This window comes from Neomonachus schauinslandi, chromosome X, assembly GCF_002201575.2.
Source record: "Neomonachus schauinslandi chromosome X, ASM220157v2, whole genome shotgun sequence".
In the NCBI taxonomy this organism is placed as follows: domain Eukaryota; kingdom Metazoa; phylum Chordata; class Mammalia; order Carnivora; family Phocidae; genus Neomonachus; species Neomonachus schauinslandi.
In genome coordinates, this window is record NC_058419.1 from 51775414 (window position 1) to 51789576 (window position 14163).

Consider the following 14163-nt stretch of genomic DNA (forward strand, 5'->3'; position numbering starts at 1 on the left):
CTTCATCATATCAACCCTTACTTTTGAACATATATAAGTTTTTCTTTCTTTAAAGTTTTGGGAGGCACTTTCTTCTAACAGACCAAAATACGCCCAAAATCGAGTGTGTGGCACTGATCTATATACCAGCCTGATCATATTTGATCATATTCTGTTTTTTTTTTGTTTTGTTCTGTTTTTGTTTTTATCTTTATCTTTCTCTCTTTTTTTATTCTTTTTTCTCTCTTTCCCTTTCTTTTCCCCCAGCTTCAGGTCTTTTCTGATTTGTTTAGAGTATATTTTCTGGGGACATTGTTACCCTCTAGCATTTTGTTCTCTCATTAATCTAATCTCCTCTTGACAAAATGACAAGATGGAAAAAAAATCACCTCAACAAAAAGAACAAGAGGTAGTACCGACTGCCAGGGACCTACTCAATACAGACACTAGGACGATGTCGGATCTACAGTTCAGAATCATCACTTTAAAGATACTATCTGGGCTTGAAAAAGCATGGAAGTTTTTAGAGAAATGCTTTGTGGAGAAATAAAAGAACTAAAATCTAACCAAGTCGAAATCAAAAAGGCTATTAATGAGGTGCAATCAAATATGGGGGCGCTAACTGCTAGGATAAATGAGGCAGAAGAGAGAATCAGTGATATAGAAGACCAAATGATGGAAAACAAAGAAGCTGAGAAAAAGAGAGATAAACAACTACTGGATCACGAGGGCAGAATTCAAGAGATAATTGATACCATAAGATGAAACAACATTAGAATAGTTGGGATCCCAGAAGAAGAAGAAAGAGAGAGGAGCAGAAGGTATATTGGAGCAAATTATAGCAGAGAACTTTCCTAATTTGGGGAAGGAAACAAGCATCAAAATCCAGGAAGCACAGAGAACCCCTCTCAAAATCAATAAAAAATAGGTCAACACCCCGACATCTAATAGTAAAACTTACGAGTCTCAGAGGCAAAGAGAAAATCCTGAAAGCAGCTTGTGACAAGAGATCTGTAACCTACAATGGTAGAAACATTAGATTGGCAACAAACCTATCCACAGAGATCTGGCAGGCCAGAAAGGACTGGCATGATATATTCAGAGCACTAAATGAGAAAAATATGCAGCCAAGAGTACTATATCCAGCTAGGCTGTCATTGAAAATTGAAGGAGAGATCAAAACCTTCCAGGACAAACAAAAACTAAAGGAATTTGCAAACACAAAACCAGCCCTACAAGAAATCTTGAAAGGGGTCTTCTAAGCAAAGAGAGAGCCTAAAAGCAACATAGACCAGAAAGGAACACAGACAATATACAGTAACAGTCACCTTACAGGCAATACAATGGCACTAAATTCCTATCTTTCAATAGTTACCCTGAATGTAAATGGACTAAATGCCCCAATCAAAAGACACAGGCTATCAGACTGGATTAAAAAACAAGACTCATTGATATGCTGTCTGCAAGAGACTCATTTTAGACCCAAAGACACCCCCAGATTGAACATGAGGGCGTGGAAAACCATTTATCATGCTGATAGACACCAAAAGAAAGCTGGGGTGGCAATCCTTATATCAGACAAATTAGATTTTAAACCAAAGACTATAATAAGAGATGAGGAAGGACACTATATCCTACTTAAAGGGTCTATCCAACAAAAAGATCTAACAATTGTAAATATCTGTGCCCCTAACATGGGAGCAGCCAATTATATAAGGCAATTAATAATAAAAGCAAAGAAAGATATCGACAACAATACAATAATAGTGGGGGATTTTAACACCCCCTCACTGAAATGGACAGATCATCTAAGCAAAAGATCAACCAGGAAATAAAGGCTTTAAATGACACACTGGACCAAATGCACTTCACAGACATATTCAGAACATTCTATTCCAAATCAACAGAATACACATTCTTCTCTAGTGCCCATGGAACATTCTCCAGAATCGATCACATCCTAGGTCGTAAATCAGGTCTCAGCCAGTACCAAAAGATTGGAATCATTCCCTGCCTATTTTCATACCACAATGCTTTGACACTAGAAATCAATCACAAGAGGATAGTCAGAAAGACCTCAAATACATGGAAGCTACAGAGCATCCTACTAAAGAATGAATGGGTCAACCAGGAAATTAAAGAAGAATTTTAAAAAATCATGGAAACCAATGAAAATGAAAACACAACTATTCAAAATCTTTGGGATGCAGCAAAGGCAGTCCTAAGAGGCAAGTATATAGCAATACAAGCCTTTCTCAAGAAACAAGAAAGGTCTCAAGTACACAACCTAACCCTACACCTAAAGGAGCTGGAGAAAGAACAGCAAATAAAGCCTAAACCCAGCAGGAGAAGAGAAATAATAAAGATCAGAGCAGAAATCAATGAAATAGAAACCAAAAGAACAGTAGAACAGATCAACGAAACTAGGAGCTGGTTCTTTGAAAGAATTAACAAGATTGATAAACCCCTGGCCAGACTTATCAAAAAGAAAAGAGAAATGACTCAAATCAACAATCATGAATGAAAGAGGAGAGATCACAACCAACACCAAAGAAATACAAACAATTATAAGAACATATTATGAGCAACTCTATGCCAGCAAATTAAATAACCTGGAAGAAATGGATGCATTCCTAGAGATGTATCAACTACCAAAACTGAACCAGGAAGAAATTGAAAACCTGAACAGACCTATAACCATTAAGGAAATTGAAGCAGTCATCAAAAACCTCCCAACAAACAAAAGCCCAGCGCCAGATGGCTTCCCAGGGGAATTTTACCAAACATTTAAAGAAGAATTAATACTTATTCTTCTGAAACTATTCCAAAAAATAGAAATGGAAGGAAAACTTCCAAACTCGTTTTATGAGGCCAGCATTACCTTGATCCCCAAACCAGACAAAGACCCCATCCAAAAGGAGAATTACAGACCAATATCCTTGATGAACATGGATGCAAAAATTCTCACCAAAATACTAGCCAATAGGATCCAACAGTACATTAAAATGTTTATTCACCACGACCAAGTGGGATTTATCTCTGGGCTGCAAGGTTGGTTCAACATCAACAAATCAATCAGCGTGATACAATACATTAACAAAAGAAAGAACAAGAATCATATGATCCTCTTAATAGATGCAGAAAAAGCTTTTGACAAAGTACAGCATCCTTTCTTGATCCAAACTCTTCAGAGCATAGGGATAGAGGGTACATACCTCAATATCATAAAAGCCATCTATGAAAAACCTACAGCAAATATCATTCTCAATGGGGAAAAACTGAGAGCTTTCCCCCTAAGGTCAGGAATGCGGCAGGGATGTTCACTATCACCACTGCTATTCAACATAGTACTAGAAGTCCTAGCCACAGCAATCAGACAACAACAAGAAATCAAAGGCATCCAAATCAGCAAGGAAGAAGTCAAACTCTCACTCTTTGCAGATGATATGATACTTTATGTGGAAAACCCAAAAGACTCCCCCCAAAACTGCTATAACTCACACAGGAATTCAGTAAAGTGGCAGGATATAAAATCAATGCACAGAAATCAGTGGCCTTCCTATACACCAACAACAAGACAGAAGAAAGAGAAATTAAGGAGTCGATCCCATTTACAATTGCTCCCAAAACCATAAGATACCTAGGAAGAAATCTAACCAAAGAGAAAAAGGATCTGTACTCAGAAAACTATAAAATACTCATGAAAGAAATGGAGGAAGACACAAAGAAATGGAAAAACGTTCCATGCTCATGGATTGGAAGAACAAATATTGTGAAGATGTCAGTGCTACCTAGAGCACTCTACGCATTCAATGCAATCCCTATCAAAATACCATTTACTTTTTTCAAAGAAATGGAACAAATAACCCTAAAATTTGTATGGAACCAGAAAAGACCCCAAATAGCCAGAGGAATGTTGAAAAAGAAAAGCAAAGCTGGTGGCCTCACAATTCCGGACTTCCAGCTCTATTACAAAGCTGTCATCATCAAGACAGTATCGTACTGGCACAAAAACAGACACGTAGGTCAATGTAACAGAATAGAGAGCCCAGAAATGGACCCTCAACTCTATGTTCAACTAATCTCTGACAAGCAGGAAAGAATGTCCAATGGAAACAAGACAGTCTCTTCAAAAAAGGGTGTTGGGAAAATTGGACACCCACATGCAGAAGAATGAAACTGCACCATTTCCTTACACCACACACAAAAATAGACTCCAAATGGTTGAAAGACCTCAATGTGAGACAGGAGTCCATCAAAATCCTAAAGGAGAACCCAGGCAGCAACCTTTTTGACCTCAGCCGAAGCAACTTCTTCCTAGAAACATCGCCAAAGGCAAGGGAAGCAAGGGCAAAAATGAAGTATTGGGACTTCATCAAGATAAAAAGCTTTTGCACAGCCAAAGAAACAGTCAACAAAACCAAAAGACAACAGACAGAATGGGAGAAGATATTTGCAAATGACATATCGGATAAAGGGTTAATATCCAAAATCTATAAAGTACTTATCAAACTCACCACCCAAAGAACAAAGAATCCAATCAAGAAATGGGCAGAAGACATGAACAGACATTTTTCCAAAGAAGACATCCAAATGGCCAACAGACACATGAAAAAGTGGTCAACATCACTCAGCATCAGGGAAATCCAAATCAAAACCTCAATGAGGTTTTTATCCAGTCAGAATGGCTAAAATTAACAAGTCAGGAAATGACAGATGTTGGCGGGGATACGGAGAAAAAGGAACCCTCCTACACTGTTGTTTGGAATGCAAGCTGGTGCAGTCACTCTGGAAAACAGTGTGGAAGTTCCTCAAAAAGTTGAAAATAGAGCTACCCTACAACCCACCAATTGCACTACTGTGTATTTACCCCAAAAATACAAATGTAGGGATCCGAAGGGGTATGTGCACCCCGATGTTTATAGCAGCAATGTCCACAATAGCCAAACTGTGGAAAGAGCCAAGATGTCCATCGACAGATGAATGGATAAAGAAGATGTGGTGTATATATATATACAATGGAATATTATGCAGCCATCAAAAGGAATGAGATCTTGCCATTTGCAATGACGTGGATGGAACTGGAAGGTATTATGCTGAGTGAAATAAGTCAATCAGAGAAAGACATGTATCATATGACCTCACTGACATGAGGAATTCTTAATCTCAGGAAACAAAATGAGGGTTGCCTGAGTGGGGGGTATGGTGGGAGGGAGGGGGTGACTGGGTGATAGACAGTGGGGAGAGTATGTGCTCTGGTAAGCGCTGTGAATTGTGCAAGACTGTTGAATCTCTGTAACTCTGAAACAAATAATGCAATATATGTTAAGAAAAAAAAAAAGAAGAAGAAGAATGTAGCAGGAGGGGAAGAATGAAGGGGGAGAAATCGGAGGGGTAGACGAACCATGAGAGACGATGGACTCTGAAAAGCAAACTGAGGGTTCTAGAGGGGAGGGAGGTGGGAGGATGGGTTAGCCTGGTGATGGGTATTGAGGAGGGCACATTCTGCATGGAGCACTGGGCGTTATGCACAAACAATGAATCATGGAACACTACATCTAAAACTAATGATGTAATGTATGGTGATTAACATAACAATAAAAATTGACTTAAAAAAATAAATAAAACCTCAAAACAACCTTGTAAATTGAGGCTTATAACTGGCCTCCTTCAATTAAAGAGTCTAAAACATAGAAATTACAAAAAGTTACTGATTCCCCACAAAAAAATAAAGAAATGCTTGTTAGTGTTTGCCTTACAGAATCTACAAATAACTATACATATTCAGTTACTCTATATATTAAATAACTATAAATACATGCCAAATGGCTGATGTAGATGAGCATGCCTCATAAGAAAAATAAAAAATATTTAAAAAAAAGCATAGAAGACAGTAAATAATACTACAGAATTAAAGAACTGAAATCTAATTAGGCTAGAATTAAAAACACTGTTAATGAGATGCACTAAAAAATGGAGGCTCTAATTGCTAGGATAAATGAGGCAGAAGAGAGTCAGTGATAAAGAAGACAAAATGATAGAGAATAAGGAAGCTGATAAAAAGAGAAAAAAAAACTACTGGATTACGAAGGGAGAATTTGAGAGATCAGTGATACCATAAATTGAAATAATATTAAAATGATAGCGGACCCAGAAGAAGAGGAAAGAGAGAGGGGAACACATTATAGCTGAGAACCTCAATAATTTGGGGAAGGAAATAGGCATTCAACTCCAGGAAGCTTAGAGAACCCCCCCTCAAAATCAATAAAAACAAGTCAACACCTGGACATATAATAGTGAAGCTTGCAAATTTCAAAGATAAGGAGAAAATCCTGAAAGCTTGGGCAAGAGTTCCTCAACCTACAAGGATAGACACCTAAAGCTGGCAGCAGACCTGTCCACAGAGGCCTGGCAGGCCAGAAAAGACTGTCATGATATATTCAAGGTGCTAAATGGGAAAAATATGCAACCAAGAATACTTTATCCAGCATGGTTGTCATTCAGAATAGAAGGAGAGATAGAGTTTCTAGGACAAAAAAAACTAAAGGAATTCATGAACACTAAACCAGCCCTGCAAGAAGTATTAAAGGAGAGCCTTTGCACAAAGAGTTAGCCCCAAAATAACAAAGAACAGAAAGGAACAGAGACAATCTCCAGGACCAGTGACTTTACAGGTAACACAATGGCACGAAATTCATATCTTTCAATAATTATTCTGAATGAAAATGTACTAAATGCTCCAATCAAAACATGGGGTATCAGAAAGGATAAAACAACAAGACCCACTGATACGCTGTTTACAAGAGACTCGTTTTAGACCCGAAGACACTTCCAGATTGCAAGTGAGGGGTGGAGAACCATTTATCATGCCAATGGACATCAAAAGAAAACTGGAGTACCAACCTTATATCCAAAATCTAGACTTATTAAAGACTGTAATAAGAGATGAAGAAGGACACTATATCATAATAAAGGGTTCGATCCACCAAGAAGATCTAAGATCTATTCATGCCCCTAACTTGGGAGCAGCCAATTATATAAACCAATTAATAAAAAAGTTAAAGAAACTTACTGGTAATAATAATAATAGTAGGGAACTTGAACACCCTACTCACAGCAATGGACAGATCATCTAAGCAGAAGATCAACAAGGAAACTGGGCTTTGAATGACGCACTGGACCAGATGGGCTTCACAGATATATTCAGTACCTCTTATCCTAAAGCAACAGAATACACATTCTTCTCAGTACACATGAAAATTCTCTAGAATAGATCACACACTAGGTCACAGATCAGGTCTAAACCAGGACCATAAGATTGAGATTATTCCATGCACATTTTCAGACCACAGTGCTTTAAAACGTGAACTCAATCACAAGAGAAAGTCTGGAAGGAACACAAGTACATGGAGGTTAAAGAGCATCCTACTAAAGAATGAATGGGTCAACCAGGAAATTAAAGAAGAATTAAAAACCCACATGGAAGCAAATGAAAATGAAAACACAGCTGTTCAGAACCTTTGGGATGCAGCAAAGGAGGTCTTAAGAGAAGTATATAGCAATACAGGCCTTTCTCAAAAAACAAGAAAAGTCTCAAATACACAACCTAACTTTACACCTAAAGAAGCTGGGAAAAAAACAGCAAATAAAGAATAAATTGAGCAGAAGAAGAGAAATAATAAAGATTAGAGCAGAAATCAATGAAATAGAAACAAAAAGGACAGAAGAGATCAACAAATGTAGGAGCTTGTTCATTGAAAGAATTAATAAGATTGATAAATCCCTAGCCAGACTTAGCAAAAAGAAAAAAGACCAAAATAAATAAATTCAGGAATGAAAGATGAGATATCACAACCAACACTGAAGAAATACAAACAATTATAAAAGAATATTATGAGCAATTTTATGCCAACAAATTAGGCAATCTGGAAGAGAGATGCATTCCTAGAAAAATAGAAACTACCAAAATGGAAATAAGAAATAGAAAACCTGAACAAACTCATAACTGCAACAAAATTGAAGCAATAATAAAAAATCTCCCAAAAAACAAGAGACTAGAGCCAGATGGCCTCCCAGCAGAATTGTACCAAACATTTAAAGAAGAATTAATACCTATTCTTTGAAGCTGTTTCAAAAAATAAAAATAGAGGAAAACTTCCAAACTCATTCTGAGGCCAGCATGACTTTAATCCCCAAACCAGACAAAGACCCTACTAAAAGGGAAAATTACAGACCAATATCCCTGATGAAAATGGTTGCAAAAATTCTCACCAAGATACTAAGAGGATCCAACAGTACATTAAAGGGATTATTCACCATGATCAGGTGGGGTTTATTACTGGCCTGCAAGTGTGATTCAACATCCACAAATCAATCAATGTGATACACCACATTAATAAAAGAAAGGACAAGAACCATATGATCCTCTCAAGAGATGTAGAAAAACATTTGACAAAATGCACCATCCTTTCTTGATAAAACTTCTCCACAGTGTTGGGATAGAGGTAATATACCTCAATATCATAAAAGCCATATATGAAAGACCCACCACGAATATCATCCTCAATTTGGAAAAACTGAGAGCTTTTCCCCTAAAGTCAGGAACACGTCAGGGATGTCCACCCTCACCACTGTTGCTCAACATAGTCCTGGAAGTACTGGCCTCAACAATCAGACAACAAAAAGAAATAAAAGGCATTCAAATTGGCAAAGGAGAAATCCAACTTTCATTCTTCACAAATGATATAATACTCAGTGTAGAAAACCCAAGACTCCACCCAAAAATTGTTTGAACTCATACAGGAATTCAGCAACATAGTGGGATATAAAATCAATGCACAGAAGTCAGGTGCATTTCTATACACTAACAATGAGACAGAAGAAAGAGAAGTAAAAGAATCAATCCCATTTGGGTGCCTGGGTAGCTCAGTTGGTTAAGCGACTGCCTTCGGCTCAGGTCATGATCCTGGAGTCCCTGGATTGAGTCCCGCATCGGGCTCCCTGCTCGGCAGGGAGTCTGCTTCTCCCTCTGACCCTCCCCCCTCTCATGTGCTCTCTCTCATTCTCTCTCTCTCTCAAATAAATAAATAAAATCTTAAAAAAAAAAAGAATCAATCCCATTTAAAATTGCACCAAAATCCAGAAGACACCTAGGAATAAACCTAACCAAAGAGGTAAAGGATCTGTACTCTGAAAAGTATAGAACATTTATGAAAGAAATTGAGGAAGACACAAAGAAATGGAAAAACATTTCATGCTGATGGATTGAAAGAACCAATATAGTTAAAGTGTCTATGTTACCCAAAGCAACCTGCACATTCAATGCAATCCCTATCAAAATCCCATCAACATTTTTCTCAGACCTTGAGAAAACAATCCTAAAATTTGCATGGAACCAGAAGAGACCTTGAATAGCCAGAGGAATGTTGAAAAAGAAAACCAAAGCTGGGGACATCAAAATTTCCGGACTTCAAGCTGTGTTACAAAGCTGTAACATCAAGACACTGTTGTACTGGCACAAAAACAGACACGTAGATCAATGGAACAGAATAGAGAACCCAAAAATGGACTCTGAACTCTATGGTCAACTAATCTTCAACAAAGTAGGAAAGAATATCTAATTGAAAAAAGACAGTGTCTTCAACAAATGTTGTGAAAATTGGAAGCCGCATGCAGAAGAATGAAACTGGACCACTTTCTTACACCATATACAAAAATAAATTCAAATGGATGAAAAACCTAAATGTGAGACAGGAATCCATCAAAATTCTAGAGAACACAGGCAAAAACCTCTTTGACCTTGGTCGCAGCATCTTCTTTCTAGACACGTCTTCAAAGGCAAGAGGTACAAAAGCAAAACTGAAATATTGGGACTTAATCAAGATAAAAAAGATTTTGCACAGCAAAATAAATCGTCAAAACTGAAACCTATGGAATGTGAGAAAACATTTGCAAATGACATATCAGATAAAGGGCTAGTATCCAAAATCTATAAAGAACTTATCAAACTTAATACCTCAAAACAAAAAATCCAGTCAAGAAATAGGCAGAAGACATGAACAAACATTCTCCAAAGAAGGCACACAAATGGCCAACAGACACATGAAAAAATGCTCAACATCACTCAGCTTCAGGGAAACACAAATCAAAACCACAAGGAGATACCTCCTCACACCAGTCAGAATGGCTAAAAATAAGAGGTCAGGAGCAGATGTTGCCTAGGATGCAGAGAAAGGGGAACCCTCTTAGACTATTGGTGGGAATGCAAACTGGTGCAGACACTCTGGGAAATAGTATGGAGGTTCCTCAGAAAGTTAAAATTAGAGCTACCCTTCAACTCAGCAATTGCACTGGTATGTATTTATCCAAAGGATATAAACAGTGGTTCTAAGGGGCACATGCACCCTAATGTTTATAGCAGCAATGTCCACAATAACCAAAATATAGAAAGAGCCCAGATGTCCATGGACAGATGAATGGATAAAGAAGATACCATATATATCTCATATCTATCTACCATCTATCTATTTATCTATAGAGAGAGAGAGAGAAAGAGAGAGAATTAGGAAGAAAACTAAGATGAAAATTAAGAGGGAGATGAATCATAAGAGACACTGAACTCTAGGAAATAAACTGAGGGTTGCTGGAGGGGAAGTGGGTGGGGGGATGGGGTAACAGGGTGATGGGCATTAAGGAGGGCACTTGATGGAATGAGCACTGGGTGTTATATGCAACAGATGAATCACTAAACCCTACGTCTGAAACTAATAATACTCTATATGTTTATTAAATTTAAAATAATTTAAATAAAAACCCAAATAGCCCAAATAAAGTTTTTATGATTTGTCAAAAATATAAAATTCTGGATAATTTTCACTGTGATGTGTCAGACCACTTGCATTTCAGCTATGAACAGTTAGAACTTTGTGAATAATTTAATGCTTGCAATATTTTGTGCTCCTCCTGAGCAATGACGAAACTCATGTTGAATTCAAAACTTTATTAGGACCTTTGTTCTTTACTTTCAAGAACTGACATATTGGCTAGTGCATGGTCTGCATTTCTGAACCACAGTGAAACAAACCAGAACTTTACTTGTGTTTGAAACTGCTCTTAGATAGAGTGGCACAAATGCATTACATGATGACCAGTTTATTTATTTATTTATTTTAGAAATGCAAGCATATTTACAAGATGCAAAGTTATTTCTTGATGACAGTTTTTACCTGAATCGACTGACAATACATGGGCAATTCAGAAAATATAATCATCTTGAACAAATTTCCTGAAAACCTAGTAATTTCTAATTTGTCTTAGGCTTAATAAGAGTTGGCTGCCTCATTTTCTGCCCCAGCTAGAGTTGTCTTAAGAGCACTTGGTCATCTAGGTGTCTTAAGCTGTATCAAGCATAATGAAATCAATACAGTGCTTTAGCATTAACAATTAAATTTCCTCTAGAAAACCTTTAAGGGTTAGTTAAAACACAAATACCTTGGGGAAATGCAATGTTGTTGTTGTTTTTTGAAGATTTTATTTTTATGTGAGAGAGAGAGAGAGTGCGTGAGAGAGAGAGAGAGAGTGAGAGAGAGAGAGAAGGAGCAGGGAGGAGGGACAGAGGGAGAGGAAGAAGTGGGCTCACTCTTGAGCAGGAAGCCCGATGCGGGGCTTGATCCCAGGACCCCAGGATCATGACCTGAGTTGAAGGCAGAAGCTTCACCTATTGAGCCATCCAGGCACCCCAGGCAGATGTAATATTACTATTAAATTTATATATACATACACACAACTTTATGTAGCAATGAAGATAATTTTTTATAGACACTTTGCCTGCATTTAGGGTATATAATTACTTGACATAAATTGGTGCAGCATAAATTCCACATGGTCTACCAGACATTTTTATATACAATTAATTCATTCAATTGACATAACAAGTTTATAGTTAAAACTACTCAAGTACAAAAGTCCCTGTTTCTTTCAGCATCCACATTAGCAGTTCTTAGGGAATAAAATAGTTGTACTTAGGCTATGTGCACATTCTTGAAGTATTTTAAGGGCAGAGAATTGGAGTGCTCTGTTTGACTAAGTCTTGTCCTGGTTCCACACATGTGGCTGAATTTATAGAAAGGTTAGATGGACCAGAACTGCATGACATGGGTTTCCTACAGAAAAAAAAATAGAGCAGTTAAGGGAAAAGAGAAGGAAAGTCTGGTAAGGCAAGAAATTCTAGAAGACCTGGATAATAAAGTCGTGAATTTTAATTAAGCGGACATATATTAAGTAAGTTTAAGGAAGAAATAATAAAAATAGAAGCAGACATTAATAAATAGAAAAATAAAGCAATTAATGAAACTGACAAGTAATTCTTTGAAAATACTGATCAGCAAGCAAAACAAAACAAACAAACAAAAAAACAAACAGAAAACAAAAAACCCTGGGAAAGGAGATAAGGAGAAAATGCACAAATAACATTAGAAATAAAAAGAGAGCATAAGAATAGATACAAGAATTCATAAGGAGTAGAGGAAGATGGCAGAAGAGTATGAGCGCCTTATGCTTGTCTGGTCCCATGAACACAACTAGGTCACTATCAAATCATTCTAAATACCCCAGAAATCAAACTGAAGACTGACAGAACAAACTCTATAACTAAGGGAGAGAAGAACCCACATTGAAGAAGGTAGGAAGAGTGGAGATGTGGTTTGGAGGAGAACTGGATTGCGGGTACTGTGTAGGTCAGGTAAGCATGGTTGTGGAGAAGGGCAAGAGAGAGAGAGAACATAGAGGGGAAGGCACAAGGACAGCACTTCCCCAAAGCCATTGGCTGGAAAAATGAGAGGGGCTGATTTTCCTGAGTTCTTGCAATCAGTGGGGCTTAAAGACTGGAGTTTTAAAGGTCAGTCAGCATGGCTGGGATAGAGCCCTGAGGGTACAGCATTACTCCTGAAGAGAAGGCAGGCAAACAACCCAGGGCCAGACAGCCTGGAAAAGCAATCTAAAGGACAAAAGAAAAAAAAAAAAAGGAGACCTGTGGCACACAGAGGTGATGATTATTCTTCTCAGAGTGCTTCTCTGAGAGGTAGTGTTCAATGACGCACCCCTCCCAGGACAAAGTAGCATTCTTGCACCATTTCCCTCCCGTGCCCCTCAGTATAAACACTGAGCCACCTGGTGAAAGGAGCTCAGCCCCCAAATTGGCTGCCTAACTTGCTTATACTAAGTTCCACAACCCTTCACTCTGAAGCAACTTCCTTATGAGTCAAAATTGCCTCAGTCCCAGTGTTGTAGAACTTTCCCCCAGAAGGTTGGTGCAGGACCCTACCCACACCACGTCCTAAAAGCCTGGAGTTTTAAAAGTCAGCTGGCTTGGTTGGGAAAGAGACCAGAGGGTACTGTTCTGCTTCTGCAGAGAAGGCAGGCAAACAACCCGAAGGCAAATAGTGTGGAATCAGAGATCTGGAAAGTCCTGGGACACAGTGGGACATGATTCACTCTTCTCGAAGTGCTTCCCTGAGAGGCAACATATATGGAGACCCCTCTCTGGAGCCAAAGGAGCTGGCTGGAGACATTTCCCACCCCTTCCTCCAGCATAAACACAAAGCCATGTACTGTAAGCAGCACAACTCCAACACTGGCTTCCTAACCTGCTAACACCATGTCTGACACCCCTGCACTCTGGCGGTGCTGTCCTTCTTGGTCAAACTTGCCTCAGTCTTAGCACAACAGACCCCTTCCTCAGAAGACAAGCAGAAACCCCAGCCCACCCCACATCCCCTGACCAGAAAATTCTACAGGGCTTCAGTTCTAGGGGAAGTAGTATCAGGTCTCATTTAAGAAGTAGACCAGAAAAGAACTAGTTAAAACTCACCACATTCTGGCCAACGATGAAACACTGCCCACTGCAGGCAAGGAAAGCCTCTGCAGATGACTGGTCTGAAGGATAGAGGCACCAAAACACAAGAGCAAGAGCACACACATCATACACCAGAGATACTCCCTGAAGTGCCAGGCTTTGGACAGTATATGACCTCTTCATCATAAAGCCATTACTTTCACTATCTTTTTTTAAATTAAATTTTATTTTTTTAATTTTTTAAAGATTTTATTTATTTATTTGAGAGAGAGAATGAGATAGAGAGAGCATGAGAGGGGGGAGGGTCAGAGGGAGAAGCAGACTCCCTGCTG